This window comes from Thermobia domestica, chromosome 4 (genome assembly GCF_964235325.1).
Source record: "Thermobia domestica chromosome 4, izTheDome1.hap1.1, whole genome shotgun sequence".
NCBI classification, from domain to species: domain Eukaryota; kingdom Metazoa; phylum Arthropoda; class Insecta; order Zygentoma; family Lepismatidae; genus Thermobia; species Thermobia domestica.
The window spans coordinates 294,541,558-294,558,750 of record NC_137457.1 but is presented as its reverse complement, the minus strand read 5'-3'; positions in this window follow the sequence as shown (position 1 = coordinate 294,558,750).

Sequence of the window (17,193 nt, the reverse complement as noted above, 5' to 3'; positions counted from 1 at the left end):
CATAAACTTACCTAATATTAGTAGAAATAAGCGAAATTCTATCATTTTTTGGAAAATTTTACAGGACCTCTACACTAATATAACACAAACTAAACTAAACTAACCTATCCTATACTAACTGAATGTGAACAGAAATTACAAAAATTGTAACATTTTTTAGAGAAAAGAGCTGGACCCGTTCTGCTAAACATAGGCCGAAACAATTTACAAGATCCATTTCCGGACCAAAAGAAGTCATAATTAATGAATTCAAACATTTATACTTAATCTGGAATAGTACCAAATTGTGAAAATTTTACATTGTGTACAATTAGTGCCTGCCTAACCTAATCTTGTGTCTACTTCGGTAGCAAATCGTAAACATTTTACATTTTATGTAATTAGTGTCTGCTTCCGAATTGCATTATACTTTTTGGCTAAAGGCAACAAAACACTACCTTCTTAATCTAATGATACGAACGTGCCGATATATTGGGATAGAAGTTGAGCACGTAAATAATTTCCTTCTGCCAATTTAATTTTACACAAACACATACCAGTATCAAGTATAAGATTGTTTACACAAGTAATGAATTTTGGTAATAGACTATATATAAGGTCCTACTTCCCTTTCTTTTCATGTTCCTGAGTTGAATGATTTTCTGACTTAACCTTATGCAGCACCCATAAGTATGTTTCTTATGTTATTGTATCTTGCACTAGATGTATTACAAGGGACTGCTGTGAAAATTAAGTTATCCTAACCTAAACCACCCTGACCTATTTTGTTACTGCAGTTAATTTTTAAAATAATATGTAGTTATTGTGTTAAGAAGTTTGCTGTAAACTTGAAACTATAAATTATACTTGGGATTTTTTTTACACATAGGCTAAATGAAAATTATGATTAGAGCAATTTAAATATAGTATACAACGCCATGAAGGGAACGTCTCTTGGTTCAAAAACTGTGACGAAAAAGTTAAAACGAAAAGTCCAAAGAGAGAAGTACGAGAATAAGTTCTACGATCCATAGAGAATACAACTGTAAAAATTGCCAGAAAAGTAAAGGGAAATGAATGAAACTACTCATACTTAGTCTGTAGAATGAATATTTGTTATTTTTGTCACTATGTTACTGTTATTAAATTAGCATAAAAGTTAAAATCAAGACGCATAGTTGACTTACCTGTATCTCTCAAAGAATTGATTATCGTTATACAGTTCCAGTGGACTTATCGTTTTCCATGTGCCTCGTATGTCTTGACGCATCATTAGTCATCGCAAAGTAATATATTTTTTTTAATATTGTTCTTCCACATTCAACAAAATCCATGCCAGAAAACGAATAACTATAAACTCAAGGAAGGCTTAAAGTTGGTCGATACCTTGACCTATCTAATCCTTGTACATTGTATACAAATAGAGTTCGATATGTTCGTTTTCTTTGTTTACATATATCAGCTGACTGTAAATTGCGGAATACGCCATCTTGGGAAGGGATATCTCGAATCGAACGCTACAATCGAGAGTTCGCTCGAATCAACACTGCGACATAGGGAAGGGCACCTCTAGGTCTATATATTATCTCAATGGAAATAAACTACTGTATAGTACTGAAGTTAATTTAATAGAGTTTAATTGTATAGGCAGTACTGAGGCCATATAAGAAAGTCTTTTGCTGAAAGTGAAATGTGGGTTACTATTGGAATTTTATCCCAGATATGATATACCCACTGATGATTGAAGTAGTAGTGGCCCCCGTATGCGCGAATGACTCATCCTCACTCTCTTTTACGACCAGGGCCCGGGTCAATGACCTAGGGGTACTTAGGACCACCCCCTCTAAATTTTGGCAGGGGTACCATGGCCCACCCCCTAAATTTTGGCAGGGGTACATAGGACCACCCCCCTTAAATTTTGGAAATTGCCAAATCTAAAAATTTGGTATGGTAGCCTAGGACCATAGTATGTACCTCTATTAGTATTGGGTGTCTATGTCGTTCCCTTTCATGGGTAAAAAATTGCCAAAAATTCAAATTTCGGAGGTTTTTGACCTAATTTATCCCCTTTGATGAGGTGTTATTACCTTATATGGTTATATGGACGTATACAGGGGTCCATTCCCTTTCATAAGACATGGGTATATTAATGCACCCATTGAGAAATTTGGGAGGGGTACCTTGGCCCACCCCTTCAATTTTGGAAATTGCCCAATTTCAACATTTGGTATTATAGTACCGGACCCTAATATGTATTATGATAAATTTGGGTGGTCCACCTCGTTCCCTTTTAGGGGTACCAAATTGCCAAAATATAAACGTAAGCAATACGTTGTACCACGTGTTTGGTTTTTTGGCTCAATTTATCCCCTTGGATGAGATGTTATTACCTTATACGGTTATATGGTCATGTATAGGGGTCCATTACCTTTCATAAGACATGGGTATATTAATGCACCCATTGAAAAATTTGGGAGGGGTACCTTGGCCCACCCCTTCAATTTTGGAAATTGCCCAATTTCAACATTTGGTATTATAGTATAGGACCCTAATATGTATTATGATAAATTTGGATGGTCCACCTCGTTTCCTTTTAGGGGTACCAAATTGCCAAAATATAAACGTAAGCAATACGTTGTACCACGTGTTTGGTTTTTGGCTCAATTTATCCCCTTTGATGAGATGTTATTACCTTATATGGTTATATGGTCATGTATAGGGGTCCATTACCTTTCATAAGACATGGGTATATTAATGCACCCCGGGAGGGGTACCATGGCCCACCCCTTAAATTTTGAAAATTGCCCAATTTCAACATTGGGTATTATAGTATTGGACCCTAACATGTATTATGCTAAATTTGGGTGGTCCACCTCGTTCCCTTTTAGGGGTACAAAATTGCCAAATTTTAGTACAACCACATGTTTGGTTTTTTGGCTCATTTTATTCCCTTGGATGAGGTCCTATTACCTTATATGATTATATGGTCATGTATAGGGGTCCATTATCTATTATAAGACATGGGTACATTGGTGCACCCCGGGAGGGGTACCTTGGCCCACCCCTTAAATTTTGGAAATTGCCCAATTTCAACATTTGGTATTATAGTACAGGACCTCAATATGTATCATGATAAATTTGGATGGTGCACCTCGTTCCCTTTTAGGGGTACAAAATTGCCAAATTTTAGTACAACCACATGTTTGGTTTTTTGGCTCATTTTATTCCCTTGGATGAGGTCCTATTACCTTATATGATTATATGGTCATGTATAGGGGTCCATTATCTATTATAAGACATGGGTACATTGGTGCACCCCGGGAGGGGTACCTTGGCCCACCCCTTAAATTTTGGAAATTGCCCAATTTCAACATTTGGTATTATAGTACAGGACCTCAATATGTATCATGATAAATTTGGATGGTCCACCTCGTTCCCTTTTAGGGGTACAAAAATTGCCAAAATATAAACGTTGTACCACGTGTTTGTTTTTGGTCCATTTTATCCCCTTGGATGAGATTCTATGATTACAGGGATCTATTTCCTATCATAAGACATGGGCACCCTTCTTAAATTTTAGCAATGGGGGTCCACTGAAATTGTCCAATTGAAGCATAGTACAGGACCTCAATATGTTTCGGTGGTCCTATTACCAAATTTGTTTAGTACAACCACGTGTTCGGTTACTGACTCAATTAAGGTTATAAGGTATGGATGGGTATCCCCTTTCAATTTGGTAGGACCCTTCGGGTGTAGTACAGTCACGTGATCAATGATTTGGTTTTAATGCGCGACGAGGTCCCTGGTCAATGTTCTCTAGGAATTAGGTGGAAACTTTGAACAAGATTCTTGGCATTTAAAACTTTTTTTTCAACTTTTCAAACTAAAAAAAAAATGAAAACAAAAAATTGAAAACGAAAACTTTTCAAACTAAAAAAAATCAAAACAAAAAAATTGAAAACGAGAACTTTTAAACAAAAATCTTGAAACTAAAAAAAATTTCAAAACAAAAATTTGAAACGAAAAAATTTTTGAAACGAAAACATTTGAAACAAAATTTTGAAACGAAAAATTTTCAACAAAAAATTTGAAACGAAAAATTTTCAAACAAAAAATTTTGAAACAAATTTACAAACAAAAAAAATTTCAAACGAAAAAATTTGAAACAAAAAATTTTCAAACAAAAATTTTTGAAATAATTTTCAAAACAAATTTCAAACGAAAAATTTTCAATTAGAATTTAAATCAAACAGTGATCAGCTTTCACGGTTAACCGTTAAACTTTATCCGGTTTTTAACTATTCGATTAACAAATAAACGGTTTTCAATTATTCGATTAACAAATAAACGGTTTTCAACTATTCGATAAACAGATGAACTGTTTCTTTCCTTTTCACACCAGTGAGTGCAAGAATTTTTGTACTCGCTTTAAATACGCATCATTTTTGAAACAAGGTGTTAGTGTTCATCATGGATACACAGTGGAAACATCCATTTACCTGTATTCTCGCAGGGCCTAGTGGGTGTGGAAAAACGTATTTTGTGAAGCGATTACTGTCACATCTCCCAACCATGATCAATGCAAAATTTCGTAAGATATACTGGTATTATGCAGAATGGCAAGACGTGTATGCAACAATGCCGGTTCCAGTAGAATTTCACGAAGGACTTCCACGAATGAAAGATTTTCAGCCTCAAGATGGACCACATTTGATTATTATTGATGACCATATGCGAGAAGTGAATAGTGATATTGTTGATATGTTCACAAAAGGATCACATCATCGAAATATTAGTGTGATTTTTATAACACAAAATGTATTTCATCAAAGTAAAGCAAATAGAAATATGAGTTTAAATTGTTCGTATTTGGTGTTGTTTAAAAATCCACGTGACAAGTCACAAATCAAGCATATGAGTTATCAAATCATGCCTGAGCATCCACTGTTTCTACAAGAAAGTTATGCAGACGCAACAAGAAATCCACATGGTTATTTACTGATGGATCTTAAACAAGATACACCCGATGAAATGCGATTTCGTACAAATATTTTTCCCGACGATTTGCATCATTATGTTTACGTACCAACAAAACATGTTTAAATTATTGTGCATGTGAAAAGAATGACTTAGTCTGTCACGATGTCTCCTACAGTGAAACACGCTGATCTGCTACGTGCTCTGCACAAAGCTAAACCAAGATTGCGTAAAGCTATTATTGCCAATGCAGACGCTTCATTAATTCATAGTATTTGTGAATGTTGTTATAATGTCTTAAAAGGCAATGTTCCACTGACAAGTGCGCAGAAGTCAAGATTAAAGCGTTACAAGAACACGCTCCGCTATCTCGTAGACAATACAAAATCATTGGATAAAAAGAAGAAACATTTAGCCGTACAACAAGGAGGATTCTTACCTGCATTACTTGCACCTATTGTAGGAAGTGTGTTATCCAGTATTTTGTTTAAACAATAAACTTCATGGAACATAGCAAGAAGATGGTTTTAGTGCCACCAGAAATGCTTCAACGAATGCATGCATCATCATCCCGTGCGAGTGAAAATCGAGAATCTAATCTCGATCGTGAAATGCAATCTATATTGAATACATCGTATCCAAGTGATGAAGAAAAATGGAATCAGTACAATAGAATATTACAGAAATATCTTTATGTGATACGTAAACAAGAAGAACCAATACCACTTACAATTACATCAATGAAACCTAATGGTGACGTCCCGAATGTTGACGATAGCACGAAACAAGAAATTTTAGCCGCAATACCACAAATGTATCGTAAGAAAGCCGAACTACTATTCCGTCGTTTAAAACAAGATGACGCAATTACGTGGGATCATAAAGGAACAGTGTACATCAACGATAATAAACTACATGGATCCAATATTGTAGATTTAATGTGCGATGTGACTCGACCGAGGAAACATTCTAATCCTCAAGGCTGGGAATTGTTTTGCAACTACCTTGCATCGTCAAACACACCTCAAGAATTGATTGGTAATCCACGAAGATTAAACTATATTGTCAAGCATAATAGTACAACAGCATCTGAAGGATCTGCACCACCAAAACCGGCACCTGAATTATTTTCTTCCGGAGAAGAAGAAGAAGAAGAAGACGATGATGATGTTTTAGAAGTCCGACCAAAAAGAAAACGTATCATTCCACAATGGTCAACGTACAAACCATGAACAAAAAGTTGAAATCCATTTATTACAATTCAGCACATCCTGCATCGTTTTCTACTGCAAAGAAATTATGGCAAGCCACAGGAAAATCTATACCTCTAACCAAAATAAAACTTTGGTTAAACAAACAACCTACCTACACGTTACATCGTCCTGTACGTCGTCGTTTCCGTAGAGATTTTTATCTTGTCAACAATATTGATGATCAATGGGAATGTGATTTAAATGATTTACAATCCCTTCAAAACTATAATGACAATTACCGCTATATTCTTACAGTGATTGATGTGTTTAGTCGGTACGGGTGGGCTGTACCACTAAAATCAAAAAGTGCCGAGGATATAGTGAATGCATTTGAAATGATTTTCCAGGAGAGGAAACCAATTGTACTACGTAGTGATCAAGGAACTGAATTTACCAACAAGACAGTACAAAAGTTTCTCAGAAAACACAACGTGCAACATGTTACAACAAAGGATCCAGATATTAAAGCCAGCATCGCAGAAAGATTTAATCAGACATTGAAACATCGTATGTGGAAATACTTTACCAAATATCAAACATACAATTACATCAAAGTATTGCCTTTACTTGTAAAAGCATACAATGAAAGTCGGCATTCCAGTATTAAAATGGCACCTGCAAACGTTTCTCAGGACAATTTACTGGAGGTGTGGCATAACTTATACGACAAAAAGCTACAACGTTCAAAACAAGATACGGATTTATCTGTTGGTGATACTGTTCGTATAAGTAAAACAAAACGTATCTTTGACAAGGGTTACCTCGAGAACTGGACTTGGGAAATATTCAGAGTAAAAGCCATTGTACCAAGAAACCCACCAGTGTATCGACTAGAGGATTTAAATCATCAACTTATCGATGGTGTTTTCTACAGAGAAGAATTACAACCAGTACCGCTCCCTTCGACGTTCCTCATCGATAAAATATTACGTACAAGAACAAAAGGTCGCAGAAAGGAGTATCTCGTCCAGTGGAAAGGATATCCTTCCTCATTCAATTCGTGGATCCCTGCAACTTCATTGAAGAAGAAGAAGAAGAATGGAACCTGATCAAGATTTTTACGTTACACTTCCCAGTAATAGTTCCATGGATTATTTTCCAGAAAATACATTGACTTCATATATTACGAAATTACAACGACGTGTAGAGTTTCGCCAGAAATGGGATGTGGCAATTGTAGAGATTCATTATCCACATTCTTTGCTGAACATTAACAGTAAAAACAATAAAATATATTACAAATCATCAAGTAGTAATGATCAGGAACCGTGGAAGGTTGTAACGATCCCTGTACGCTATTATAACAATATACGGGATCTTATTCATGCAATTAATATACATCATAAAGAAACCAATTTATTTATATCTCATGACGCAACTAATAATATATGCCTCATAAGACATCCCAAAAAGGAAATCCATACTTCTGTACAAATGTCACCAAGTGTTAGTTTAATGCTTGGATTTGACCCGAAAAGTGATTTAAAAGATATGGAAAAGGGACAATATACACCGGATGTACGATTAGGCTTACCATCACAAATGTACGTCTATTGTGACATTATTGAATCTGTCATTGTTGGAGATACAATGGTACCCTTGCTACGAATTGTCAACATGGATCCTGTGAATCATACTTTTGGAAGTCATGCAGTACAAATCTTTAATCCTGCACATTATGTTCCGGTGGAAAAAATGAATTTTGAGCAAATACAAATCGATATAAGGGATAGCACAGGTCATCCTATGCCATTCACCTTTGGAACGGTGTGTACAAAACTACATTTCCGTCGTCGTCGTCATGACTGATCCGTATTTGCAATACTACCAAAAACAAGCGTTATCCGGTATCGGCAACGTCTATGTGGGAAGTCCCTATCAAGCAGGACATGGCATTGGAAGTTTCCTTGGTGGCTTATTTCGTTCAGTGTTACCACTTGTGAAGCAAGGCGCTAAAACTGTGGGAAAAGAATTATTAAAATCAGGTGCCAATATGATTAATGATGTTGTGATCTCGAATCAACCGCTGGAAGAATCGTTTCATCAACGTATGCAAGAGGCAAAATCGAATTTACAAGAAAAAGCTAAAAATAAGTTGAAAACTATGCTGGGAAGTGGATATCATAAACGAAAATGGGATGACTGCTCTCAGTTTGAGGTTGACCTTCCAACGATCAACAACACCATCAATCCTACAAAGAGACGTAAATTATCACATAAGAAGAAGAAGAGATCATTGGCATCGTCACCAGATATTTTTGATTAATTCAACGATGGCTTTCTTACATCATCAATCCTGTGAATGTGTAAAAAGTGAATTGGACATTTTTTCAACGTTGCCCACGCAAACCAGTGTTCTGGACAATCGTATTATAGGCTACAAACCAATTAGTTCAATAGCTGAAAATTCACCAATAGAATTTGTAGTGAGTGGTAGCAGTGATGAATACATTGATTTACCACAAACCTTATTATACATCCAAGCACAAATTGTGAAACCAGATGGTTCCTCCTTCATCAATACGGATAAAGCAATTGCACCTGTCAATGATTTTCTAAATGCTATGTTTAGTGAAGTACAAATCTACTTGAACAATAAACTGATTTCATTTCCGTCACATAATCATCCATATCGTTCGTACATGGAAAAACTACTCAATTATAGTGATGGAGCTAAAAATACACATTTACAAACAGCAATGTGGTTTCAAGATACGGCTGGTCATATGAACGCAACCACAAGTGAGAACAAAGGATTTCAACAACGCTATGAACTGACAAAACAAAGTATGAAATTCGATATGATTGGACATCTTCATTGTGACATTTTTAATCAAGATAAATTTTTAATTCATGGAGTGGAATTACGTGTGAAACTTATTCCTGCAAAGCCAAACTTTTGTCTCATGGCCGGTGAAAGTGGTGTCAATGCAAAAATCAATATTCTAGATGCATCGTTGCAGGTGAAAAAAGTCAGCATCAGCCCTAGTGTCAAATTGGCACACAATAAAATTTTACAATCTACACCGGCAAAGTATCCTCTGACAAGGGTTCAAATGAAATCATTTACCATCCCGAAGGATATACAATCCAAAACTATTGATAACCTGTTTATGGGAACATTGCCAAATCGTATTATTGTAGGATTTACATCGAATGAAGCATCCAGTGGAACTATTACCACCAATCCATTTGAATTTCAACATCTAAACATTAATTTCTTTACATTGTACGTGGATGGAAAAGCTGTACCTTCAAAACCATTGCAACCCAACTTTGAAGAAAATCTCTACATTTCATCGTACCACACATTGTTCTCAGGCTCTGGCATACATTTTACCAATACTGGAAATACAATTTCAAGAGCCGACTACAAGAATGGATATACACTGTTTGTATTTGACCTAACTCCCGATTCTTCTGCTGGAGATTGTCACTATTGGAATTTACAACGACATGGAGCCATCCGATTGGAAGTTCATTTCCAAGAGAAATTAGCAGCACCTGCAAACTGTATTGTGTATGGAGAGTTTTCCTCACTCCTAGAGATAGACCACCAGCGCAACATTATCCTGGACTTTTAAATTACAAGGTACGTATACGTTATGTATCATTTCCATTCACGATGTTGAATACATTACAATTAGCTAGTGCTTTACACGGTAGTCCATTGTTCAGAAATCATTTTACCGGGGTATTTGCAAGCGATGAGTTGCCCTCACGGATTTCTCTTCCTCTGGCAATCATTGTAAATACAGATCCATCCACAAAACTAGGAAGTCATTGGATTGCAATTTATATTGATCATCGCGGTGTTGGAGAATATTTTGACAGCTATGGCCTTCCTCCTTATGTACCACAACATGTTGCATTCTTAAAACTTCATTGTATATACTATAAATATAATAATAGCCAAATGCAAAGTCTTGGTTCATCCGTATGTGGCTATTATGCTTATTTTTATTTGTGCTGTAAAGCCCAAGGAAAATCTCTGCGTGAAATTCAATATTTGTTCACAACAGTACCCACGGTTAATGATCGTAGACTGTTGCAATATACCTTCCAGGTAATTTTATCATATTTATCATTGCAAATGTATTTGTTTTATCATCATCTATTTCTATACTAATCAACTTTTTCCTCGTTCTTTTTACAGAATTCACAATACGAAGCTTTGCAAACGGGTGCTATGCTGCAAAACATGGAAACAAATCATCGCAATCAAGAAGAGGAGGCAGTCTAATGAAGAAACCCAGCTCAATATACAAACATTGTCAATAAGAAAGAAAAAGAAGAAACCAGAAAAATGAATAAAATACAATTTATGCTTATTTATGTGTTTTTATTGTCCATTCCATATACAACGTTATCAGATTCTCCTAAAGAACTGTGCGATATAAGACGAGAACCCTGTGCAAAGTTTCCACCTAATTCCTAGAGAACATTGACCAGGGACCTCGTCGCGCATTAAAACCAAATCATCGATCACGTGACTGTACTACACCCGAAGGGTCCTACCAAATTGAAAGGGGATACCCATCCATACCTTATAACCTTAATTGAGTCAGTAACCGAACACGTGGTTGTACTAAACAAATTTGGTAATAGGACCACCGAAACATATTGAGGTCCTGTACTATGCTTCAATTGGACAATTTCAGTGGACCCCCCATTGCCAAAATTTAAGAAGGGTGCCCATGTCTTATGATAGGAAATAGATCCCTGTAATCATAGAATCTCATCAAAGGGGATAAAATGGACCAAAAAAACAAACACGTGGTACAACGTTTATATTTTGGCAATTTTTGTACCCCTAAAAGGGAACGATGTGGACCATCCAAATTTATCATGATACATATTGAGGTCCTGTACTATAATACCAAATGTTGAAATTGGGCAATTTCCAAAATTTAAGGGGTGGGCCAAGGTACCCCTCCCGGGGTGCACCAATGTACCCATGTCTTATAATAGATAATGGACCCCTATACATGACCATATAATCATATAAGGTAATAGGACTTCATCCAAGGGAATAAAATGAGCCAAAAAACCAAACATGTGGTTGTACTAAAATTTGGCAATTTTGTACCCCTAAAAGGGAACGAGGTGGACCACCCAAATTTAGCATAATACATGTTAGGGTCCAATACTATAATACCCAATGTTGAAATTGGGCAATTTTCAAAATTTAAGGGGTGGGCCATGGTACCCCTCCCGGGGTGCATTAATATACCCATGTCTTATGAAAGGTAATGGACCCCTATACATGACCATATAACCATATAAGGTAATAACATCTCATCCAAGGGGATAAATGGGCCAAAAGAACAAACACGTGGTACAACGTATTGCTTACGTTTATATTTTTGACAATTTTATACCCCTAAAAGGGAACGAGGTGGACCATCCAAATTTATCATAATACATATTAGGGTCCTATACTATAATACCCAATGTTTAAATTGGTCAATTTCCAAAATTTAAGGGGTGGGCCAAGGTACCCCTCCCAAATTTTTCAAGGGGTGCATTAATGTACCCATGTCTTATGAAAGGTAATGGACACCTGTATACGCCCATATAACCATATAAGGTAATAGGACCTCATCAACGGGGATAAAATCGACCAAAATCCAAACACGTGGTACTACGTATTGCTTACGTTTATATTTTGGCAATTTTGTACCCCCTAAAAGGGAACGAGGTGGACCATCCAAATTTATCATAATACATATTAGGGTCCTGTACTATAATACCAAATGTTTAAATTGGACAATTTCCAAAATTTAAGGGGTGGGCCAAGGTACCCCTCCCAAATTTTTAAAGGGGTGCACCAATGTACCCATATCTTATGAAAGATAATAGACTCCTGTATACGCTCATATAACTATATAGGGTAATAACACCTCATCAAAGGTGATAAATTACGTCAAAAACCCCCGAAATTTGAATTTTTGGCAATTTTTTACCCATGAAAGGGAACGACATAGACACCCAATACTGATAGAGGTACATACTATGGTCCTAGGCTACCACACCAAATTTTTAGATTTGGCAATTTCCAAAATTTAAGGGGTGGGCCAAGGTACTCTTCCCAAATTTTTCAAGGGGTGCACCAATGTACCCATGTCTTATGATAGATAATGGACCCCTATACTTGACCATATAACTATATAAGGTAATAGGACCTCATCCAAGGAGATAAATTAGGTCGAAAACCAAACACGTGGTATAACGTATTGCTTACGTTTATATTTTGGCAATTTTGTACCCCTAGAAGTTGGTTTGAAAGACCTGAGTTCGATTCCTGAAAAAAACATTTCTTAGGATTTTTTCTTAAACTTGGTTTAAATTTCTAGTTCGAAAATTTTAAAAGTTTAGTTCGATAAAAAGTTTGATTTGAAAATTTTTAGATGTGATTTACATCTTTAGTTCGAAACTTTTGTTTTTAAAAATGTTTTAGTTCGACAAAATTTTGTTTCAATTTTTTAGTTCGAAATTTTTTTGGGTTCGAAAATTTTTTGTTTGAAACTTTTTTGTTTCAAAATTTTTTAGTTCGAAATTTTTTTTTGGGTTCGAAAATTTTTTGTTTGAAACTTTTTTGTTTCAAAATTTTTTGTTTGAAAATTTTTGTTTAAAATTTTTTTAGTTACAAAATTTTTTTAGTTCGAAAAATTTTTTAGTTTAAAATTTCTTGTACTCTGCGGAACCGTTTCGAAAAGAATCGGAGCAGTTTAGGTAGAAAAAAATCTGGCAACACTGTTTCCATTAATGAAGCGCTTACTGAGCGTTTAAAAAATCGCTTAAACTCACAACAATGTGTTATAAGAAATCTACAAGCGACACCTCTCTTTCACCATTGTTACTTCCAGAGACATAGGCTACTAATTCAAGGACATGATCTCCACCAAGGTAAAAAAGCTGGTAATCATCTTATCTGTCAAAGAGAACGATAATATTTAATGTAAACTTCAGTACAATATCATGATACCAAAAAAGGGTTATTTAAGGAGGAGGTTGAACCCTTCATGGGAACTTTAAGGATAACCATTAAAAAAAAAAAAATCCAGGTCTAGGGTGATCACCGACATATCGCTCTATATTTCACTCATGGGGTGTGTGGCGGGTCTAAGATCATGTGACCTCTGTCGGCCAATCAGAATCGAGGTACCAAAGCACTCATCTTACTCATAAAAAGGGAACGAATTTCAAAAGTCACAGGGCTTAAGATCACGTGACCTCTAGCATCGTGGTACCAAAGGATTCATCTTACCCATAAAAGGGAACGAATTTTAAAAAATCCCAGAGCCTAAGATCACGTGACCTCTATCAGCCAATCATAAACACTCATCTTACCCGTAAAAGGGAACGAATTTCAAATATCGCAGGGTGTAAAATCATGTGACAGCTATCAACCAATCAGAAACACACATCTTACCCGTAAAAGGGAACAAATTTCAAAAATCCAGGGTGAGGTCGGGGTGACTCATGACGTCATACCACGTGACCTGAAAATTTGAATTTCCCGCGTGGGCGGGGCCTAACGTCACGTGACCTCTCTCAGCCAATCAGAATCGAGGTACCAAAGCATTCATCTTAGCCGTAAAAGGGAACGAAGTTCAAATATCCTGGTCGTAAAAGAGAGTGAGGATGAGTCATTCGCGCATACGGGGGCCACTACTACTATTGAAACTGTAACACACGCATGGAAGGCATCAACACTAGCAAATTAGCTCTGAAGAAGTACAACATACTATAATTCTAAGTCAAGAATAAGGCCAAAAATAAGAATCAGAAACGACAGACTTTACAATAATAATAATTTTACAATTTTAATTTCACCTATTTATTTCGAGACTTTCGAGACGAGACCGAGACGAGACCGAGATTTGGCCATCGAGACTGAGACCGAGATCGAGACAAGCATTTGTTGACCGAGACGAGACCGAGACCGAGACGGCGATTTTTGACTCGAGACGAGACCGAGACAGTTATTTTTAAACCGAGACGAGACCGAGACTGTACAAAGTATCGTCTCGTCTCGTCTCGATACCATCCCTAGGTTCATGGCTCGATTCTAGCCGATTGACACCACTAATTAGGGGGACTTTTCCCAACAGTACTTTGCTTAAAGTTGCTCAGTGTTCTAAACTCATGCTGAAACACACACATATACATACATTTTAAATATATATAAATACAGATAAGAAACGACTCGGCTCACGGCTCGGTAACCACCGAACCGAACCTGTAAGTTTGAACAGCTCTTTTAGTTCCATACTAGAAACCCTAATATCATGTGTAATGCACAGTTTGTTACGTGTGTTGTTTACTTTTCCATTAGATAAAGGGAAGTCGCTTTCAAATACTAGTTTAAATTTATGAGTAAAATATCTGTACATGTCATTAACGTTAAGATTGACAGCTTCGTCATTTACAAAATTTTCGCTTTCAAGCAGAAAAATTTTGCTATATTTTGTTTGTTATAGTATCTTTTCCCTAACATCTTTATAGTTTGTTCGCTATCTTTGGATAAACGTGTCAAATACAACGCTTGTCCTACTTGGTTATTCAATGCCATATTAAGAGTATGGGATCTGTAACAATTTCGATGATTTGTAAATATATTTTCAATTGAACTGCAGGAAGATCTCGTGAAATCAGTTGGCTCAAACATTGTCATATGTAAATTAAAACTTGATAAAATATTGAGGAATGTATCACGCATAGGAATGCGCACGAGGCGAGTCAAGACAGGATTTTCCTGACAGAATTCGAGTCGAGACACGGCTCTTCTAATAGAGAAATATACATTTTTCGAGTCGAGACATCATTTTTACAGCACATTTTCGAGACGAGACAGCTACAAATCTTGTGCGCATCCCTAACCACGCATTGTGGTTTATTCTTTTGTACCTGTGTTAAAATCACCACATAGTACAATTGTATCATATTTATTGGTAACTTAACTTAAAACCAGTTGTAGTTTTTTGAAGAATGTACATTGGAGTCTGGGTGCGATACACTACAAGAATAATTTGATTAGTTGTTTTATTTGGTAACTCTACTGCAGTATGTGTTTTTCATTAGTATGTAAACACCCCACACTTCATTGTATTTCTACAATAACTAGAAATCAAATTATAACCCGAAATAATTATTTCTTCATTTACCTCATGCCAGTGTTCTGAGAATCATAATGGTCCTTAAGCAGAGTCGTCCTGACGAGTTATTAGTGTCATAGTAAACAGTTTGACTAACATATGTTTCCTGCAGTAGTCAGGCGTTTAGTATCACGCTAAACATAAGTCAAAACGACTCTGAATAAGGCCTAATACATCTCTAACATAATTTCTAGATCTGGGAGGCCCGGGTTCGATTCCCGGAGGGAGCTCATGTGTTTCGGATCCCACGTTAATCAGTAGGTCCACGTCTCATATAGCCTCGCTGCTGAAAGCGACGTTAAACTCAAAATCAACTCAACTCAATAATTTCTAGATCAATTTGTTTATTCCTAACTGATTGTATGTATTGATGGACTACCAATAATTCATTGCGCTCTTTGTTTATAATTGAAACCGTAACCAGTCTTCGCAAAATTTTGCGTACCTCAATACAGCGTAAAAAATGTAAAAAGCTATCACCTATAACGGTTATCTGGATTATCACGAAGTGTAATGCAACTTTTGCGTTGCGTTGACAAAAAGCGGTGCAGAATATTTCCACTATATATTAACTCTTTTGGGATCATGTGTTTTTGGGCTATTTTTTAGACTTTCAGTCAAGCAGCTACTGCATCGTTATGCTAGGATCATGGTTCATACCTCATTCTCTTCAGAATAGAGCTGGCTTTCAAATGGTACCATTTGCATGCTCATACCATATACCAGAAGCGGGAAAAAAATGTCAAAGTGAAAATTTCGGAGGGAAAATTTTTTCTCGAACTTTGGCCCCCCCGCCCCCCCCCCCGAGTGAACGTAGCCATCTAAAAAAATCTGAGAAATAGTACTTGGTATACTGAATGTGTGTGCCAAATTTCAAGTTTCTATCTTGAATACCAAGGACGAGAGAAATTTTATCAGGAATTCCCACCATGCCCCAAATTACCGTAAAACACCATGATCTCAGGTAAAAAGTTTCCTGAGACATCCCTAATTAACCTAGGGTCATGTTTCGCCCATCATTCTCTTCAGCTTAGAACTGCCTTTCAGGCGGTATGATTCACGTGTCTCCATCATGTATCTAAGGCGGGAAAATGAGTAAAAACGGGATTTTTTGGGTCTAAATATCCTTTTTTCAACTTTTAGCCCCCCCTGGACGCCCTGTTTTAACGCAGAGATCTGAAAAAATCTGGTAAATACTACTCGGTGGGCTGAATGTTTATGCACAATTCCAATTTTCCAGGTGCAAAAGTAAGCCCGCCAAAAAAAAAAAAAAAAACGACAATGTCCCATATTCCCTTCTACAGAGGGAAATTTTTAAACATTCCCTGAGACATCCCTAAATACTCTAGGGACATGTCTCGCCCATCATTCTCTTCAGAATAGAACTGCCTTTCAGGCACATTCACTTGTACCTATCATGTATCTAAGGCGGGAAAATCCCGTGAAAGGGATTTTTTGGTAAAATTTCCCTTTTCAAGGTTTAGCCCCTCTGTACCCCCTGTTTTAACGCAGAAATCTGATTAAAAAATCTGGTAGATACTACTCGGTGGACTGAATGTTTGTGCACAATTTCAATCTTCTAGGTGCAAAAATAAGCCCGCAAAAAATAATACCGAAAATGTCCAAAATTCCCCTATACAGAAGTATATTTTGGTAAAAATTCCCTGACACTTCTCTAATTACCCTAGGGCCATGTGTCGCACATCATTCTCTTCAGAATAGAACTGCCTTTCAGGCGGTACCATTCACTTGTCTCCATCATGTATTTAAGGCGGGAAAATGAGGAAAACGGGATTTTGGGGTAAAAATATCCCTTTTTTCAA